This window comes from Phocoena phocoena, chromosome 9 (assembly GCF_963924675.1).
Source record: "Phocoena phocoena chromosome 9, mPhoPho1.1, whole genome shotgun sequence".
Classification (NCBI taxonomy): domain Eukaryota; kingdom Metazoa; phylum Chordata; class Mammalia; order Artiodactyla; family Phocoenidae; genus Phocoena; species Phocoena phocoena.
In genome coordinates, this window is record NC_089227.1 from 98572417 (window position 1) to 98591589 (window position 19173).

The 19173-nt window shown below is 46.7% G+C and overlaps 1 protein-coding gene across 1 annotated transcript in view; it reads left to right on the top strand.

Moving 5' to 3' along the window:
• The window catches only part of CNTNAP2 (contactin associated protein 2), a 2069520-nt gene that overhangs the window by 1982597 nt on the left and 67750 nt on the right, over positions 1-19173 (top strand). The window lies entirely within an intron of this gene.

Sequence of the window (19173 nt, forward strand, 5' to 3'; positions counted from 1 at the left end):
CAGCACGGATGGTCTTTCTTCAAAGCCCGTCAGACCCTTTGGCTTTTGGGATGCTTTTCTTGGGAGTTCTCTGAGCTGGCCACTCCTCTGAGAACCTTAGAATCAAGAGAGCTTCTTACAGACCAGTCAACTGCGGAGGAAGCTACCTGAGCTAGTTAGCTCATATTCCACGTTCTTTCGGCTGTCGTGAAGCTCTCCCCACTGGGATGACGTCACCTGCTGCCGCCTGCCTAGCCTCCCCTGCCCCTCCGCATTCTCATTTCATTAGCAACGTGTGTGTTCACACCCTTCAATGTGAACACGATGGATGTTACTGAATATAACCCATCTGCCTAGCTCCTGTGGGTTTTTTTCCTAATAAGTCTAGTGAAAGGCAGTAAACAGTCTGGAGGCAGCTGAGAAAACAAAGAGCAAGCGTGGGATGTGAATCAGATTGTTCGGTGGATCTGAGAGGACCGCAAAGCCCCTAAACTGGTTTGAGTGTTCGTACCTAGGTCTTTGGACACTTATAACCCTGCATAGTCCCGCCCCCCAAAAAAGCCTTCCCGTTCGGCTCATTTTTAAACCAAGCAGATGGCGTGGTTTCAATTGTAGGAACACTGTTAACCTCTGCAAATGGGCTTCATGGTCCGAATGGGTAATTACGGATTTCCTTCCATTAGGAGTTACAGCCTCATCACGATTCTGCATCCCACTCTTGAGTTTGAATCTCCATATGACAAGGGGGATTTATTACAAGAGGGTAGAGGGAGAGGGGAACATTGCTCTCTTTCTCTGGAGCAGAATGATGGCCGGGAAAGAACACACTGGAAGAATAAAACCTCTCTCTGTTAACTCAGCTTCCCAACTCTGGCCTACATTTTCTAAGTTATCTACATTATCTAAGTTATCAGTAATCAAAACATTAGGAAAGGAGCTGTAACCTCTCCTCCTGAAGGGTTTATTTTAATAACTGCCTAATAACATGCCGCTTTGATTGCATTATAGGCTATTCCTGAAGAATTCATTATCTCAGATACTGTTTGTCAGCGGAGGCTGTCGATGGTCGGAGAGACTGATGAATTGGCTGTTAACGTAGATAAGAAATCATATTGATTGAGTTGACTTTGCGTTTAGTAATACGCTAGACAGCAGCAATGCATGGAAAAGACACTGTAGTGAAGAACTACTTTTTCCTTTATATCCCATTAAGACTCTTGCATATTTTATTCTGGCAAAATAGATCATGACCCTGATGAAAAGATCATCGTGGTGACCGTGTGTCTTTACCATAAAAGTGAATTAGAGGGGAATTTGTATAACTCAGTACAGAAATAATTATGATACGAAAACCCTTTGTCTCTTCAGTATCTCCAAAATTCATTTCATTCGTCATCTTAAAAGCCTTGACAGTAGCATCAGTCCTGCTCTGTAGAGGTGCGCTTGTGATTGTGTATATAAATGAACTCATTCTCCTTTCAGCTGGAGAGGGTGACCACATTGCCTTCACCCCCCCGCTGTGGGGGGGACCCCAGCTTTCTTATCAGATCCATCTGCATTCGAGGTGCTAATGACTGTGCCCTCCTAGGAGCTACGATGCAATTTCTCCCCCAAGTCTCTCTAGAAATTTTGTCTGTTTTCCTCTTTTCTTCGAAGCTGGACTTTGGGAAGCAGCAGGTAGTGATGGGTCCACAATGGAGATCTGAGAACTAATAAATAATTGTTAAGGTGCCTGCTATACAAAACATCTGTGCTAGACCCTGAAATGACAACAAAGGTGAATCAGACACGGGGACTGTCATTAAAACCCTTACAGTCTAGACTAAGACATATGCAAAAATTAATTTAATACCTGGTAGAAAGTAAGAAGTATTTGATTTAACAGCTTCTTTATAAGGTGCTGCATTGTAAGCTGTTTCCGAAGAGTTTACCTAAGACACTGGACATCTTCTTTATCCATTCATCTGTCGATGGACACTTAGGTTGCTTCCATGTCTTGGCTATTGTAAATAGTGCTGCAGTGAACGTTGGGGTGCATGTATGTTTCTGAATTAGAGTTCTGAAACTTCTTCAAACAATGAAGTGCCACAAGGAAGGCAGGAATTCCAATCAAGGTGTTTAAGGTTTAGGATTCAGAATCCAGAAAAATAAACCTATCAAAACAGGAAGGAAAGGGTTCAGCTCTGACTCAACTCTCCGTGGTTTTACCACCAGCGGGATAAGCTGAGAGTGGGGTGGCAGAGGAGGAGGGAAAGAGAGTAGCTTTCCCAAAGTCAAAGAAGGAGGTTTTTGAACCTAGCACATCATCATGATCAGATGTATCCAACAAGATCATTAACAAGCCATGGTTACTTCCCATTTAAAGGGAGCTATACATATACTGTATCCAAAATAGCTCCCGAAACAAAGTTGAGCTGATGTACAGGTTGGATCCATTCTCCCAGCAAAGGAGCAAAGTCTACTGAGATCCTAGGTGGAGGGAGTTTACAAAATGTGTCCAATGCAAATTATCAGGAAAAAAACTCAATGTTTTCTTGACACGCTGAGAATAAATTTCCCTAGTTTTTAGATGCAGTATCCCATTCTGGAAACGTTGCTCTGTAACAAAAAAAAGAAGAAGAAGAAGAAGAGAGGAAAGAGAGAGAAAGAAAAGTATGTAATCATTTGTAAAGCACAATGGAATACTAGCTGACGTTTACCAAGAGAACTGTAAATTCTTGAAATTTGGGGGGAAACCATCAAAAAGAGAAAAAGCCTTGTGACTAACTCTGGTACATTTCTACTCCCTTTTGCCACACCCTTGTGCATTCTGAGGGGAACTCAAGAAAAAAGTGCAACAAAAAATATTCCTGCTAGAGCGTGGCAGCCATAACTTACCAAATTTTGGGTATAAAATAGAAGCATACTTTTAGATGTATACATTTACATGCTTAGATGTAATCTCTCTAGTATAACTGTTTTGTAAATAAATTTTAACTCTAAAACCAGATGCCAAAGAAATAGACTTCTCTCAGAATTGTACTTCAGCACATCCCTTACAGTTTTCTCTGAAATCGAGGAATTGACGTGTTGCTCTGATACAACAGTACCACAAAACAATACACTAGAATGTTGCCAACATTCCTTTGAGGCTTCCACAATCTGTTATGTATTAGTTTATTCAACCTTATCTCTCCTTTCCTACTCCCAAACCCTCCATCCAAGCTGTTCTCCTAGCTGTTGTCTAAATAAACTCATTTACTGTTGTTTTTTTCTTTTTTCCTCACCTCCAACTTTTGTTCAGAGAACATACACACACACACACACACACACACACACACACACACACACACCTTTCCATTTTTCTAAAGTCTACTCATCTTTCAAGCCCCAGGTTGAAACTTGCCTCCTTCCTGAAATCTTCCCTCAAATATGCCAAACCATTCTAATCTCTCCCATCTCTGAGTCTTCTACATCAAATTGCTGGTGGCATTCATTGACTAATGATAATAATGACATTATTATGACAATCACCACCATGCTGGTGCCTATCCAAGCATCCATGTAATGACAGATATATTATCATCATTTTACAAGTCAAGAAACTGAGGTTTAGAAGGTTAAATAACTGTCTGAGGTCATGTAGCTACCAAGTGATGGAGACATTCATGGTTCAAGCCCAGGACCTACTGGCTTAAAGATCCCTGGTCTTTCTTTCTGCGCTACTTGGCTCCCCAGTCATGAACCTCCTTGCATTATTTTTTAACACATCTATTCTGTGCCTGATTCTAGGAGGTGGTAATTCTTTGGAAAGTGGCTGCCTCATTACCCCACCGTGCCTACTTTTCACGTTGCTGAACCCATATAAAGTGTCCAGTTAATACTGGAGGAATTAAATTGCGTTCCTATTATCTGGGCCCTTATCTGGATCTCCTCTTCTTTCTCCATAGGGGAATCATCACGATTATATCTAACTCTTCATGAGGGATTTTGCCTCTTCCTTGATTGCACATGAATTATTTTCTCTCCACTTTGCTAAAATCAAGACAGTCACCATCTGTGTGTGTTACATAAATGTGGACTCTTCAAAACACCAACCTTTAAGGGCCAGAAATTAGAGTAGAGTAAAATCAATCATGGGAATCGTAAGAGGGAGGAGGTCGGATGAGCCGTTCCCCTCTCTGCTATCCTCGGGTCAGCCTCTTCAGCCTGCCCGTTTCTAAAGGCTAGAGGAAGACGTAGATGTCTCTGAAGTCCCATGAGTCTTCCAAATGAAGGTACTGCATCATAGGCATCAAATCTAGGCAACCACCCAGCAAGTGGCAGGTGAGAAATGGGTCCCGGTGTTCCCTGGGAATCCACTACTACAACACCACCTTCTCATGGCCTTAGGTGACCAGCGTTGTTAAAACGCACCTCCTACCGTATGCATGCCCTCTCCCTCCTTCCTGATTTATGTTTCTCCGTAGCTCATGTCCTCACCCAGTACCCTATCTATTTCACTGAGTTGTTTGTGGCCCTTCTCCTCCCACTAGAATGTAAGTTCCATGAGCGCAGGGATTTTGGTCTCTTTGTTCTATTGTATGTCATATACCCAGCACCCGTGACAGTGGGACTCAGAGGAAGTGCTCAGGAACATTTGTTGAATGAATGAAATGAATTGTAAGCAGAACATTCAAGGGTGTTGAGAAGCTGTTTTAGGAAAATAATTCAGTCGTCCTTTGTTTCAATACCAGATGGGGTTCCCCACCATGCAATACTCAGTGACCTCAGCTGGGTGTCCTAAACTTTAACTCAATTCAGACACTGTCTACCTGGTGACAGGGTCAGATCTCACAGATTACAGGCTCAGTCCCACAAGACTCCTCCACCCCACTCCGGAGGCTAATTGCAAGTCCAGGTTGTCTCCTGTGCTTTTGACCAACTGGCTAAAAATCAGAGGTTCCCACAACCCCTTCCTCGGGCTCAATTCATTTGCTAGAGCGACTCACAGAACTCAGGAAAAGAAGTCACTTATATTTACCAGATTATTATTAAAAGGTTATGATAAAGGATATAGATAAACATCCAGATGGAAGAGTTGCATAGGGCAGCGTACGTGGGAAGGGTTGTGGCATTTCTACGTCCTCTAAAGGCACGCCACTCTCCCAGCACCTCACATGTCACCAAACCCTGATTAGAATTTCTGTGGAGGCTTCATCACATGGACATGATTGCTGTAACTCCATTTCCAGCCCCTCTCCCCTCTCAGGAGAATGGGAGGAGGGGCTGAAAATTCCAACCTTCTAATTGTGACTTGGTCTTTCTGGTGACCAGCCCCCATCCAGGAGCCCATCCAGAGTCACCGCATTAGCACAAAAGACACTGCTATCACCCAGCAAAGTCTAAGGGATTTAGGAACTCTGTGTCTGGAGCTCAGGATCAAAGACCAAGTATTAGAACGTAAAATGCTTGTGGTGCTCTTATCACTTAGGAAATTACTGGGTTTCTAGGAGCTCTGCCAGAAACCAGGGGCAGAGTCCAGTATATACATTTTCCATTGTCTCACGAAGCCATAACCCATTCTAATGAGGCAGAGAAGAAAGTTAAAAGTTTGTGTCATGTACCCCTCAGTTATGTTGAAACCATTGAAAGTGTCTGTGTCAAAGGGACCCATTGCCTCATTTTTGCAGAGTCAGCTTTTACCATACAGAGCAAACGCTACACACCAGCTGGTGGCAAGTCTGACCCAGAGTGAAGTCATTCATGTGAAATAAATGGACATTACGTGTGACATTCCAGAGCCTCAGAAGGGAGTAGCACAGAACGTTCTTCAATACAATTTTGAAGTATTTTTTCACCTTCACAGCAACCTCAGTGTCTGTTTATTTTTAAAGTTTCCTAAGAAAACATTGCCCTATTGATGCTGTAAAAGTAGGTGATCAAGACCTATCGCCGTGTGACCTTCAGAAACAGAGCAGGATAGATTTAACCTGAGGTTCCAGAACTAGCTTTTCACTTCATTTGTTTCTCTAACTTAAGGACTTAGGTCACAACTAACAAAGGCCATCGGCTGCTGTCCCTCCTTCCAGAGGATGTCTGGGACGGACATTCCAGAGAAGCAGGTACATGAGAAGCTCTCCCACGTTCAAGCTACTCCCAGCTCTGGTAGAAACTCGTTTCAGTATCTAATTGAGCAAGTTGCCTAGGAGACGCCCAAAGGTGTTTACCTTTTGTGCCCACATTTCTACTCATGACCCCAGACCAACAGATTTATTTTCATTTGTTTGTTTGTTTTAAGCCTTGACCCCAAAACAACAGATTTTAAGATACAAACATGTAACTTGTAAAATTAGCAGTTTGGGGAAGTCTCAGGATTAGTAAAGCTGCCGTCACACGGCCAGAGCTGGCAGGTGCCTTCCCAAGGGCCAGCTCCTCTATCTTCTCCCTCCTAGAACCCCAGTTCTTTGCAGGCATTCACACTTCTCCACACAGCCAAGAACTCCAGGGAGGCTGTGTTCTTCCCCGGCCCTAGGGTGCACAGAATGGAAGGCGAAAGAGAGAGCTTTATGGGTGGATCCTACCAAGAAGCCATACATCCATCAATAGACTTCTGTTCACCATCTGCGGATGCCCCGAGTGGAACTGGTCCCAGTTCACTTTTCACCTTTCACTTTTGGACTTCCTGTTCCCCATAGCATTGGTCCAGCCTAAACACCTCACTGCACACTACTGCCACCTGGAGTTTCTAAACTCCTACAGATGCCCAAGTGCACCTGGAGAAAGCCTATTTCAGTGGGACCTAGGCATCCAGGTTTTTCAAAGTTCTCCAGGTGATTATAATGTGCAGCTAGGGATAAGAAATGTTATACTAATCCCAGTAGCCTGACTCAGTCTTTAAGATGCTTTGGGAGAACTTGGAGCTCAGGACCATCCTTTGGAAACCCTTTGCATCATCTGGTGTGAGCCTAAATCGAAGGTATAGCCTCTCAGCGAGGTTCCCTCAGATGGGTCCTCATCTTTTAATTATACATGGTCTTCATGATCTGTCCTCTCCAATAGAAAAAAGCATATTTTTTCATATACAATTCCCTGAATACCCTTCAGGGCTCTCTTCATAGCATCTGCACTTCCATCCTGCTCCCCCAGTCCTGTGATCCTTGACCAAACTAGCAGGCATTCCTAATCTAGTCTCTTCTTGGAAGGATTGAAATGGGAAAGCAGCTTTCCAGGAAAGGAAATAAACTGGGCACAAAGGGATGAAGAACCCCCATAGAGCTTTGGCAGATGTGGGTCAGAGTTTTAACATTCACACCTGCATAAGCAGGGCAGCTTCCTCGGGCCCCTCCATCTGCCCACCTCCGGGAGAACCAGGTGTGCAGTGCGCTCGGGACAGCTTTCTGACCGTCACAGCATCCGGTGCAGAGGGGCGGGGTCGGTTTCTCTCCCCGACGTTAGCGTAGCCCAGCCATCAGGTGGATTACATGAGCAAGTGAAGAATGAAACCACTGAGGAGGGGGTTGCTCTAGCGGTGGGGGCTGGGCCCTTGGGCAGCGTGGGCTGGCCTGCAGTTGATGGGCCCAGATGGATGCCTTGTGGGACGCTCCATTCTCTACCTTGTTATAAGCGGAGAGGTCGAACATGTATAGCACTTGCTTGTTGATTTCCAGGGAGAATTGTTTCAGCATTTCAAAATTCACCTTAATGCTTGAAGATCTCTCCCTGAGCCTTGCCTCCAATGAGCTTGCTCCATTTCAGGAATCCTCACCGGACTTTTTGCCTATTACCGCCGTGTAATGAGAGAACGATACTGTAAAATGATGTTGGACACACCTTGTTTAGTAAAGCCCTGTTATAATTGCCTCATTATTCTACCTTCCCCTGGCCAGTCAAATCACACCCCATGGAAGTGGTGAGAAACAATGTAGCACTCAACTTCAAATTCCAGATACCTGAGTCACAGGTGTTGGACTCTCCCCAACCCTACAGTGGGATTACCTGTGTCTCCTGGAACTGGTATTGCAATAGATACTCGCTGCATTCGCTTTTGTTGCACACGTGGCACCTAACCTGGGCGGGAAAATTTAACAGTTATTTATTACTTCTCAATGTCTGTGGGTTTCCATTGAATGGAAATTCGAGAGTTACAGCAGAATTAGAGCATCTGATCGCTGGATCACAAAGTCACCCCTTCGCCGCCTCCCAACTCCCATTCTCATGGAGACCTGCTCATCTCAGCTCTGGGCCACCCACATGGATCTTCCAACACTGGTCCAGCGTTTAAGGGTAAAATCTCTTCCCAAGATGCTTTAATGCTCATCTGTTAGAGGAATCTTGTTTCTGTTTGATAGGAGGCGTTTGGGGTCTTAGAAAGTTGTGAAGGAATGGCATATCTCCTTTCACTCTGACTTCCACAAACATCCTACTCCAGGTACTACAAAAAAAACCTTCCAGAATAAAAGTGTTGCGGAAATAAACAAAGAGCACTCAAGTGAGAACAAGCAAAGGCTGTTTATTCAGAGACTGCTTTAGTAAGTGAGTAAGGGACCATCACTTGTGTTTGGCAGAGTTTCAAAGGTAGGCTAGGAAGAGGGAAAGCTTTATGGTGGAAAAAAGGGAAGGCTTCAGGTGTGCCCTGGTTGGAGTTTGTTGACCTGGGGAAGCTGGGATCGGGCTAACGAGAAGCCAGGCATCCTATGTGATTGGTCAGGGGAACATAGCTGGCTTTCTTCGGCTGGTCCTCAGTTGGAAAAGGGGGCAAAAATTAGGGAAGCTGGAAGTTATTGGTTAAGTTGGCTGATGGCTACAGAAGTTGTGGTTTGACTGCTCAAACTGGCTGCTGGTCGTGGGTCAATGTTCTGTTGTCACACATGACAACATATGTTGTCTGTTGTATATTCAGTCTCTCTGAGTTCCATCGGCCTGGGGGTCATGGAATCATAGGGAGCATTTTCTCAGGACGTGGGTAATGGAAACAGCAGAGGTGACCAGTTATCCTTCACGCAGGGCTGGGTGAGAGAGGGTTCCCTCAAGCATTCCAGGCCACCTGGCCCAGCGGTGATGTTCTGAGAAAAACCCAAACCATCCAAGGAGATTGAATTGGACCCACTTCTCCACCACTGTGCTCTCCATGCTACTTCAGGGAGAGGTAGGGTCCATCCTGAGACTGTCCCTTCCCCATCTGCAGATGGACTTGGAACGCTGAGCATAGCCTAGAACACCCGCCAGAGGCTCCCTAGGACTGAGCGTTCTAATGACCTTGGGATTCTCTGGTGTTTCTGGAAACTGCTGAAAGATTTCCGGGGTCATTGTTAAGTTTCTTGCTAGTCAGTTAAAAAGATTAAACTCCATTTTTATACGGCCCAGATTGGAAGAGAGACTTGAGAGGCATCAGAGGCTCAAGAAAGGGGGTCAGGACTGTCAGGAAGTCCTGAGTGGTTGAAGCACATTCGTTCTTTATTCATTCAATTAACGGCTATTGAGAACGTCCTGCGTCCCCGGTTCTGTGGCGAGCGCTGGAGAGTCTTTTACTGTGAGGATGGAGAAGAAGACCCATGAAACTTGCGGGGAGTGAGCACACAGGCAGTGGCGTTATGCGGTTAGCGACCAGGGGGGTCCTGGAAGAGGATTCGAAGGGGAAGGTCATGAGGCAAGGCTCCTGGCGGTTTGAGGGTGATCAGTTGTCCCCCCGCGCAGTACCCCCTGGACTATGGGAGTCAAAAATGCCAAGATGGGCTTCCCTGGTGGCGCAGTGGTTGAGAGTCCGCCTGCCGATGCAGGGGACACGGGTTCGTGCCCCGGTCTGGGAAGATCCCACATGCCACGGTGCGGCTGGGCCCGTGAGTCATGGCCACTGAGCCTGCGCGTCCGGAGCCTGTGCTCCGCAACGGGAGAGGCCACAACAGAGAGAGGCCCGCATACCGCAAAAAAAAAAAAAAAGCCAAGAGTCACAGTGAGTGCTGTGTCACGCCTCCTCTCACACATCTGAGCCCTGAGCGTGCTGTTTCCTCTGACTGGAATGCTCTTCATCCAACTTTATGTCTGACTACCTCTGACTCACCTTCCAAGTGACTAGACATCCCTTCATCCGGAAAGCCTTCCCTGATGCCCCAAAGTTGGGCGAGGGCCCCTCCGCAGAGCTCCTTCCCCAGTGCAAGCCCTTAACCCCCTGCCAGGTGGGACCATGTTGATTGAAGTCACCACCGCACTCCCTGTGCCAGCCAGCATCTGTGCCATGAGGGACCCTCAGCCAATATGAATCGAAAGGTGGGCGGATGGAATAGCCTGACTGCTTACCTAAAACCCGCATTAGATACAACTTCCCCAGCAGCCAGCACACTGCCTTGCACATGACAGCGTTCAGTAAGTGTGGGAGGGCAGGAATGAGAAAGTGGAACTGACCGCGCAGCTCCTATGCGTGCTTTGACCATCCTGGCCCACAGTTTCAGACACACCACACCCGTCTGCCCTCTCCCCCTACATCCTGGCCAAGGAACGGTCTGACAGTGGCTCTTGGAGATGTGGATTGGTTAACTGACCTTTAGTGTAAAAGACTTTTTAAGTAACCCACCATAATTTGTTGCTTGAAATTAAATAGTTGAAGTCACGCAAGCACACGTTTGGGTGCGAATCATCCCCGAACTCCTGGTGGTGAGTGTGGGCTGTATCGTGACTCTAGGTTCACAGCACCGTGGCACAGTGGTGTGAAGAAGCTGAGATTTGTTATTTCTCAGGCATTTCTAGCCCTTTATTTATGATGATGAAGTGAAGGGCGGTGTCCCTTTCTGACCTCTGTCTGAGTGGAGGAAACTGCTGAAGTGGGAAGCCTTCTTTCCCAGGCACAGAGGGTGTTACAGATCCTCACGGGCTGGTCCCGGAGGCACGACTGACCCAGTGTCACGGGGAGGGGCTGCAGGGCTGGGCCACAGCGGGGCCTGGGCGCACACAGCCCTCAGTGGCTGGAGACCCGGTCTGGGGACAGCTAGGCTGGCCCCGTCCTCCCTTCCAGACCCCTGCTCCCCCTCCAAGCCTGAGCAGTAGTTTAAGTCTCTTCTATCCCCCATCTCCTCCTTCCGCAAGGATAGAGTCCTGGATGGCAAGGACCCCAGCACGTTCTGACTGTGCCTTTACCCACCCCACCTCCAGCGCCGCTCCACGTGTGCAGGGTTTCTGCATACCTGAACCCCCTTGTAGGAGAGGAAGACTCGCTCAAGTGAAAAACCTCCAAGCTCCAATGGGGGGCGCAGTCTAGGGACTGGAAAGAGGAAAGATGGGGGAAATTGCTCTAGTAGTTAAGTCGGATCCAGAGTCTTTGTATTTTAAAATATATGCGTAGAAGGATCACATTCTACCTGGTAACATTATGACAGACTGAGAGAGGAAAAAAAGCTCTATAAACATTTGGTTCAACTGAGTAAAAATCAGAATTACTACCATCGTTCTCAATCACACAACTACTGCATAGCATTAAACACATGTATCTTTAAACCATGTTTTATTTGCTTACGACACAAAATTCCAGTTTTTATATGTTCCACCTTCATATTTTATTCTTCAGATAATATGACATGATATGATGCTTTGCTCACCGTTAGAGGGAGCATGGATTGTAAACAGGGAGCTCAGAGAGAAAAGAATTCTTTGCTCAGTCAGGGCAGGGGCCTCTGGCTGTTCTGGAAAAGTCCATGAGTCTCCGTTTGTTTTCTAAGCCTCTTGATCTAGAGCAAGGACCTTCTGAATTCCCACAACGTTCATGCTTTGTGGTAATCCATTGGAAGCTGGATTCAGCTAGTAGCACAATACGGTAACGTGTTCCGGCTTCTACAACAGACTAATTCTCCCTGCTAAATAAGAAACATTTCACCAGTTACTATAATCAGACACTGAAATAGTCTCCGGGGGAAGAGAGAGAAGCAACATTATTCATGTCACTTAAAATTCAACCAGGCCACCAATTTATCTCAGGCTGTTTGTCCTTTTTTGAACAATGCTGCGGGGATCAGTATTAGAAACGGGGGGGATGGTAGATGTAAAACAGTTTGTCAGCCTAATTGTTTCAACTATAAAAATGCAGGAAAAGAAAGGGCTTTCAAATCACGTACGAAATAGAATCCCAGACCCTCCTAAGAGCACCTTTGTAAAATGGCGTGCTTGTAATTATGGAGCTCGATACACTCCTCATACAAAATTGTAATGCAATTGTAAACGTCATTGAGGAAGCAGTGTGTAGTTACAGGAATCAGATAAACCTGAGTGGAAAGGCCTGCTCTGCTACTCATCAGCTTTTTGTTCCTGGGTGTCCTCATCCAGAAAAGGAGGAATAACGATAGACCCACCTCACCGGGCCGTTGAGAAAATTAAACAAAAGGAAGCATGCGACGCTCTTAGCACACAGAGCAGCGTCTAACAACATTGAGTAAGCTCCGTGTGGCTCTGTCTGCTTCGCTCGTGCTGGACCCCAGGACTGGCCCCAGCACAGGACCCATGACAGATGCCCCCCGAATACAGGGTAGATGGATTGATCAGTGAATGGCAGCCGGCCTGATATTATTATTTTACAGTGATTGATGTTGAAATGTCGGTACAATATTCCATTACGTGGACGTAACTTCCTTAACCTTCTATCTCCGTGCCTTTCTGGGTGTTCAGTATTTTATAACAAGTGTCTCTGTGATGAACATCTCCCTCCGTACAGCTTTGTATGGAGGAGCAGGGCTTCCTAGCGTGACAGAACACCCAAATCTGAAAAGCAGATCTTTGAGCAGCCTAAAGATAAAGCCTATGAGATCATCATCTAAAATCAAGGGAAGGCAGAATGTTCAAGCTGGAGGGGGCCTGGGGTCCCGGGTCCTCACGGGAGCCACACGAGGTTGGTCCAGCAGAGGAGAAGTAGCAGCTGACGCCAGCTCTCTGACCAGAACCCAGGTCCCAGCTCCTGGGTCAGAGCGTCTCTGCTCTAGACCAGTTTTCGTGTACGCACGCTCGCGTGCGTGTGCGTGCGCCTGTGCATATGTGGACACGATGCTACTGAACGTGCACCTGTGTAGCCTGCACTTGACCCAGATCACAGAAGGTGAGAGTTCAGGCCATCCGACCCCTCATTTTTCAGGTGAGGGTAAGTGACTTGGAGGGCTTTATGGAACAGTTTGGTGTCTTTTCCTACTGTGGAAATTTGAGCAGAAGGGCATGAAAAGGGCTAGGAAAAGGCTGCCAGGTTCACTGCCATGAAACCACACACAGCATCACTTACCTGGGCGAATTCAACCTGAATTCCAGAAATCCAGTTCAGTAATGACACTGAGGTCACCAGACAAAGGGAAAGGGGCTACTGACCAGGTTGTAAAGTATGGGCCCGACAGAAAAGCCTCCCCGCAGCCAGCAGAGATGTCTGGAAGCCTCCTGTGCGCCACGCAGAGAGGCGGGGTTCTCTGTCCACCGGACACGGGGGAGGAATCCGGGTGGTGGACGGCCCGAGCCGCCCCGTCCCGCCGTGTGTGAGAGGAGCATCCCTGTTGCACACTCGTGGAGAAGGCCGGCAGAGGCACGAATGGCAAAGAAGGGAAGGACCTTAGCGGTCAGATCATCCAGTCCCCTCGTTCAGCAAGAGAGGAAATCGGGCCCCGGGGAAGGATCTGGGCTGCTCAAGTCCCGTAACTGGCTGGTGTCTGAGGCTGCCCTGACTTCTGCTCAAACATTCGCATCGCGTCTGTCTTCTCCATCCTTGAAAATTAGTGTTCAGTTATTCTCGGCATTACAAGCGTTTGCTCGAGCGAATGTCATGTTCATAATAATGGGCCTAACAACCCACAGCAGTCGTTCTAGTGTCATTCGGAGGACGTTGTACGTTCCCACTGAGATGAATGATGTGACCATGAACTTCTTTAACAGAGATTCCTGAGTTGCCCCTGACCCTGGATGCAGGCATGTCCGAGGAAAGGCAGTTGTGGATTCGAGAGTCTGTTTCCCTGAGGGATCACAGGGCATCTGGGGACAGAACTCATTCAAGGGAAGAGAGGACGACATAAGAAGCCCATTCTCATGACTGAGGGAAGCGCAGGTTTTGGGTGCAGTGTGGTGACTGTCCGTCGAGTGGCCTAACACGTAGTAAGTCCTCGGGAAACGACTACAAGCTAAGAGGGAGATTTGCTGCGAAAAACTCGGCAGGCAAAGGAGCGGCAGGCAGCACTGCAGGCCTTCATGAGAGACACCAGAAATGTCAGGAAAAGGATGTCAGTGGTCATAGAGAGCCCACACTGGCGGCCCCGCAGTTGTGTTGCTTCTGGAGAAAAGCTCCAGTGGCTTCGGCAGGGACGCCAGGCTGCACCAGCAGCTTGGCTGTGATGGCAGAGGGTCTACACCAGCCTCGAGCACCAGGGCAGGCACGTCTTTGCCAGGCCCCAGAAGTGCCGTCACTGCCTTCATAGGAGGGAGAGGTTAGCAGGCCCTTGGCACCGGATGGGAGGCCTGGCCACACAAGACACTGCCTGGGGACCCCAGCAATGGCTGCGGACACTTTGGGAGCTGGGGAGACGGAGGCTCCTGAAAAGACACAGCCAGGAAAACACTGCTTTATTGATGTTGAGACTCTTACTTTACCCCCCAGGCCAGCGTTGGCAGATCCTACCAACGTCCCTTTGTCCATCCATCTGTCTTTGAGGTGGAATCATTCAAAGATGAGGCACCAGGAGCCAGGGCACCTGGTCTTCGCGTCTGCACTTGGCCAAATTCCCTCTCAGCTGCCCTGGGTCTGGAGGAAACAGAACCATGACGAAGCTGATTTGTATTCTGCCAACTAAGGGAAAATACAATTAACATGGCAGCTCGACTCAGCAAAGCCCATGGGAATGGCGGAGAAGGAAAGGGCTCCCGCAGCTCAAAGTGATATCAGAGAAAAGACAAGGCCACCCTTCTAGTCCCACAGTGTGTCTCCTCTCCACTGCCCACAAGTCGATTAAAGGGGAAAGAGGATGAAAGCTGGCAGACGGGCGGCTGGGGAGAACCTTCTGCCTCTGGGGGTGAAGGCGGGGCATCCGGCAGAGCGGCGGGGATCCCTGCTGCTTGGCCGTCGTCAGGGCTCAGCCCCCCAGCGGAAAGGGACCGTCACCAGGCCCTGCCGCTCCTGCAGCTCTGATGGCACGCCTTCCAGCAGAGACCAGAGGCCTCCCAGGCACCAGGAAGGAGTGGGACCAGTTGCTGTATCACATACACACCTCGCACATCATCACGTGTCAAGTGACAGAAGATCAGGCAGATATTAGCAACCCCCTGAAACCGAGTTGTGAAGGCTGGGATCAATCTTCAGCCGCTTCCCAGCTAACAGACTCCCAAAACATGGAAAAGAAAACTGCTTCCTAATGCCTCCGACTGGCACTTGCTTTTCCTGTAGTGACTCTTATTTATATTTAGAGACAATATGATAAGCTTTATAGATTTTTATTTATTTAACATTACCTTAGCCTTTTTGATACATTCAACTAGAGTATTCTCTAAAGTTTTCAATTATTTTAATGTTTTTTCATGATTCGAACAAATTAGGGCTCAGCTTCTCCTGGCTTGAGACTCCTTTACCGCTCATGCAGCTGCCAACACAGAGGCGGGGGAGAATGGTCCACTCCCTTGCTCCCTGCTTGCCCATTTGTATTCATGTCTGTCTTTCTGCACTTGTATCTGTATATCTAGGCATTGTTAAATTGTTTGGTTTCAATATCTGCCTTTCCTTATGAGACTAGACTCATTATTCATTCATTCTACAAAAACTTAAAGAATATTGATACTGGATTTGAATCCAATATCAAAACTGTGTCAGATTGGTTCTAATTTCACAGACTTTATATGAATTCCACATACAAACATAATTTTATAAAAATTAATAGCTTGGGTTTCCCTGGTGGCACAGTGGTTGAGAGTCCGCCTGCCGATGCAGGGGACACGGGTTCGTGCCCTGGTCCGGGAAGATCCCACATGCCGCGGAGCGGCTGGACCCGTGAGCCATGGCCGCTGAGCCTGCGCGTCCGGAGCCTGTGCTCCGCAACCAGAGAGGCCACAACAGTGAGAGGCCCACGTACCGCAAAAAAAAAAAAAAAAAATTAATAGCTTAATTCCAGAACTTACTGAATAAGATGGTGATATTAATGAAATGATTTAATACAGTTTAATCTAGTTTTATTGAGAGGAATATGGAAGCTTTATCCAGACAAAAGGAGCTGAAAACGCCACACTGCTGATGGAGGAGGGCTGCAAATGTGCAGAGGTTGACACGATTCTCAGAGGCATCTTTCATTAACAAGCGACAGTGCCAATGGTATTTTATTTTCAAGTTTCAGTTGTTTTAAGAAGAGATTTTCCAGTGGGAAGTCTGTGAGTACTAACTGGCTCCTGTCTAGCCCACACTTCCTGTTTGGTTGATAAAAAAGAAAAAAGTCAAAAATAATAGATATATTTCAAATCAAGTGTTAAGTCATTTAAACAACTCCTAGCGGCCAAAAAAAAAAAAAAAATGCGGGCAAGTTTCCCATTTTTGCTCCAGTCCAGAGCCATCCTTGAGGACCTAAATGCCATAAAACCTGAATGCAAAATAGATACTCACATTCCTTAATGTCCACTTTAAGGAACATTAAAGTGTTCCTTAGGGAACACTGTAAAGTTACTGGTTTTGACCTTAAAACGTAATCATTTACTAGGAAATCATTTTTCAGGTGTTTTCAAATGTAAAATATTCAAGTTCATTGCCAGAATCCCAGTAGTGCGGAAAGAAACCTACCAGCCTTATCTTTATTCCTCTTTCTGGAACATATCCATTGCATTTGTTAACTGTGAAACTTTGGGTAAATGACTTCACTTCCCTGAGCAATGACGGTGCTCCAGTCAGGAAGGATAATAATCTCTCTCTCCCAGGGTGGTTTTTGGGTTTACATGCTTAGGTAGAGGGATGAAGGTGACTCTCTGAGATGCATTCATGTATTTGCTCAGTCAGCAAATATTTATTGTCTGGCCCAGGCACTGAGCTGGGTGCAGGGGAATCTACTGACAAAACAGCATTGGAGGACACCCTGGATTTCCCCTCATTCTTCCGTGCCTCACCTGGACTCTCACTAAACCTGGCCAGGTTCCCTGCTGGACACAGGACCTCCGGTCACCTTCCTCTGCTTTGCCCTCTGATTCCCTGGGAAGCGTCACTCCAGCCCCCAGAGAAAGACGCCCCCGCCCCCCCGCACATCCTGGAAGACCTTTCTCCCCCTGATGCCCTGCCTGCCTCTCCACCAGGAGCATCAGGCTGTTTCTTCCCCGAGCCTGGAAGGACTTTCCTCCTCTCCTAGGAGATGATTTGTTGCTCTAAGTTGGTGGTTCCGAAACTCACATTCCCAGCACTGGCGCTGGGCAGCTACAAAGAATAACCAGGGAACTCCTTTAAAATACAGATTCTCTGACCCTGCCCCAGGCCTACTGGGAATCAGATGACTTTGATATGAAGCCAGGTTTGGGAACCACTGCTTCTGGTCACCGGATTATTTTTGTTTGGTCTTTTCAGAATCAGCAGGCCTTTCCCTCTGCTCCTTCTTCCACCATCTGACCATTCTTATCTGCTTCTTACTCATCTCTCCAAAGCCTTACTCTCAGGTCTTTCTAATCTCATGCACAGAAATCTCTACTTATCGCTGCACAGAATAAAAAGGATTGGATTTTGTGTGTTTATAGCCAGCTCTTGGCCCTGCACCATGCAGAGGATGTGCTATAGATTGGATTTTAAGGACACTTCACTGTTAAATTCCAAGCTTAGGTCTGTGGTTTCTCCACAGTGAATAGGCTCTTAATCATACTCTCTGCATTACCTCCTGGGGTGAAGGAGGAAGAGGAGGAACTTATCACAGGCACTTTTTTTATTTTTTACTTTTTTTATTGGAGTAAAATTGCTTTACAGTGGGGGGTTAGTTTCTGCTTTATAACAAAGTGAGTCAGCTATACATATACATATATCCCCATATCTCCTCCCTCTTGCGTCTCCCTCCCACCCTCCCTACCCCACCCCTCTAGGTGGTCACAGAGCACCGAGCTGATCTCCCTGTGCTATGCAGCTGCTTCCCACTAGCTATCTATTTTGCATTTGGTAGTGTATATATGTCCATGCCACTCTCTCACTTTGCCCCAGCTTACCCTTCCCCCACCCCTTGTCCTCAAGTCCATTCTCTACGTCTGCATCTTTATTCCTGTCCTGCCCCTTGGTTCTTCATAACCTTTTTTTTTTTAGATTCCGTGTATATGTGTTAGCATATGGTATTTGGTTTTCTCTTTCTGACTTACTTCACTCTGTATGACAGACTCTAGGCCCATCCACCTCACTACAAATAACTCAACTTCATTTCTTTTTATGGCTGAGTAATATTCCATTGTATATATGTGCCACATCTTCTTTATCCATTCATCTGTCCATGGACACTTAGGTCCTGGCTATTGTAAATAGAGCTGCAGTGAACACTGTGGTACATGACTCTTTTTGAATTATGGTTTTCTCAGGGTATATGCCCAGTAGTGGGATTGCTGGGTCATATGGTAGTTCTGTTTTTAGTGTTTTAAGGAACCTCCATACTGTTCTCCATAGTGCCTGTACCAATTCACATTCCCACCAACAGTGTAGGAGGATTCCCTTTTCTTCACACCCTCTCCAGCATTTATTGTTTGTAGATTTTTTGATGATGGCCATTCTGACTGGTGTGACGTGCTATCTCCATTTCTCTAATGATTAGTGATGTTGAGCATTCTTTCATGTGTTTGTTGGCAACACAGGAACTTTTTTAAAAGTCCTTAAACTTGATTGATTTAATCTTTATTATGGCTACAACGTGGTTTTTGTTTCTTAGTTTCTTTAATTTACACGCAGTAAAATTCACCCTTTTAAGTGTAGAGTTCAATGAGTTTTGGCAAACATACATATTCAGGTGACCAACACCCCAGTCAACACACAGAACCCCTCATTTCCCTTGTTCCCTTTGTAGGCAGCCCCTCCCTCTGCTCTCAGCCCCTGGGAGCCACTGATCTGTTTGCTGTCCCTATATGTTTGCTTTTCCCCGGATGTTGTATGTCATATAAATGGAAACACAGTATGTTAGCTACAGCATTTTGAAAGATTGTATATTTAAGTACATACTGAAGAAAGGGCGATTTCTTCTAAATTTTTTGCTTTCTGGCACTTATAATCTGATACGATGTTTCATTCTGTGGATCTTAATCCTTTTTGCAGCA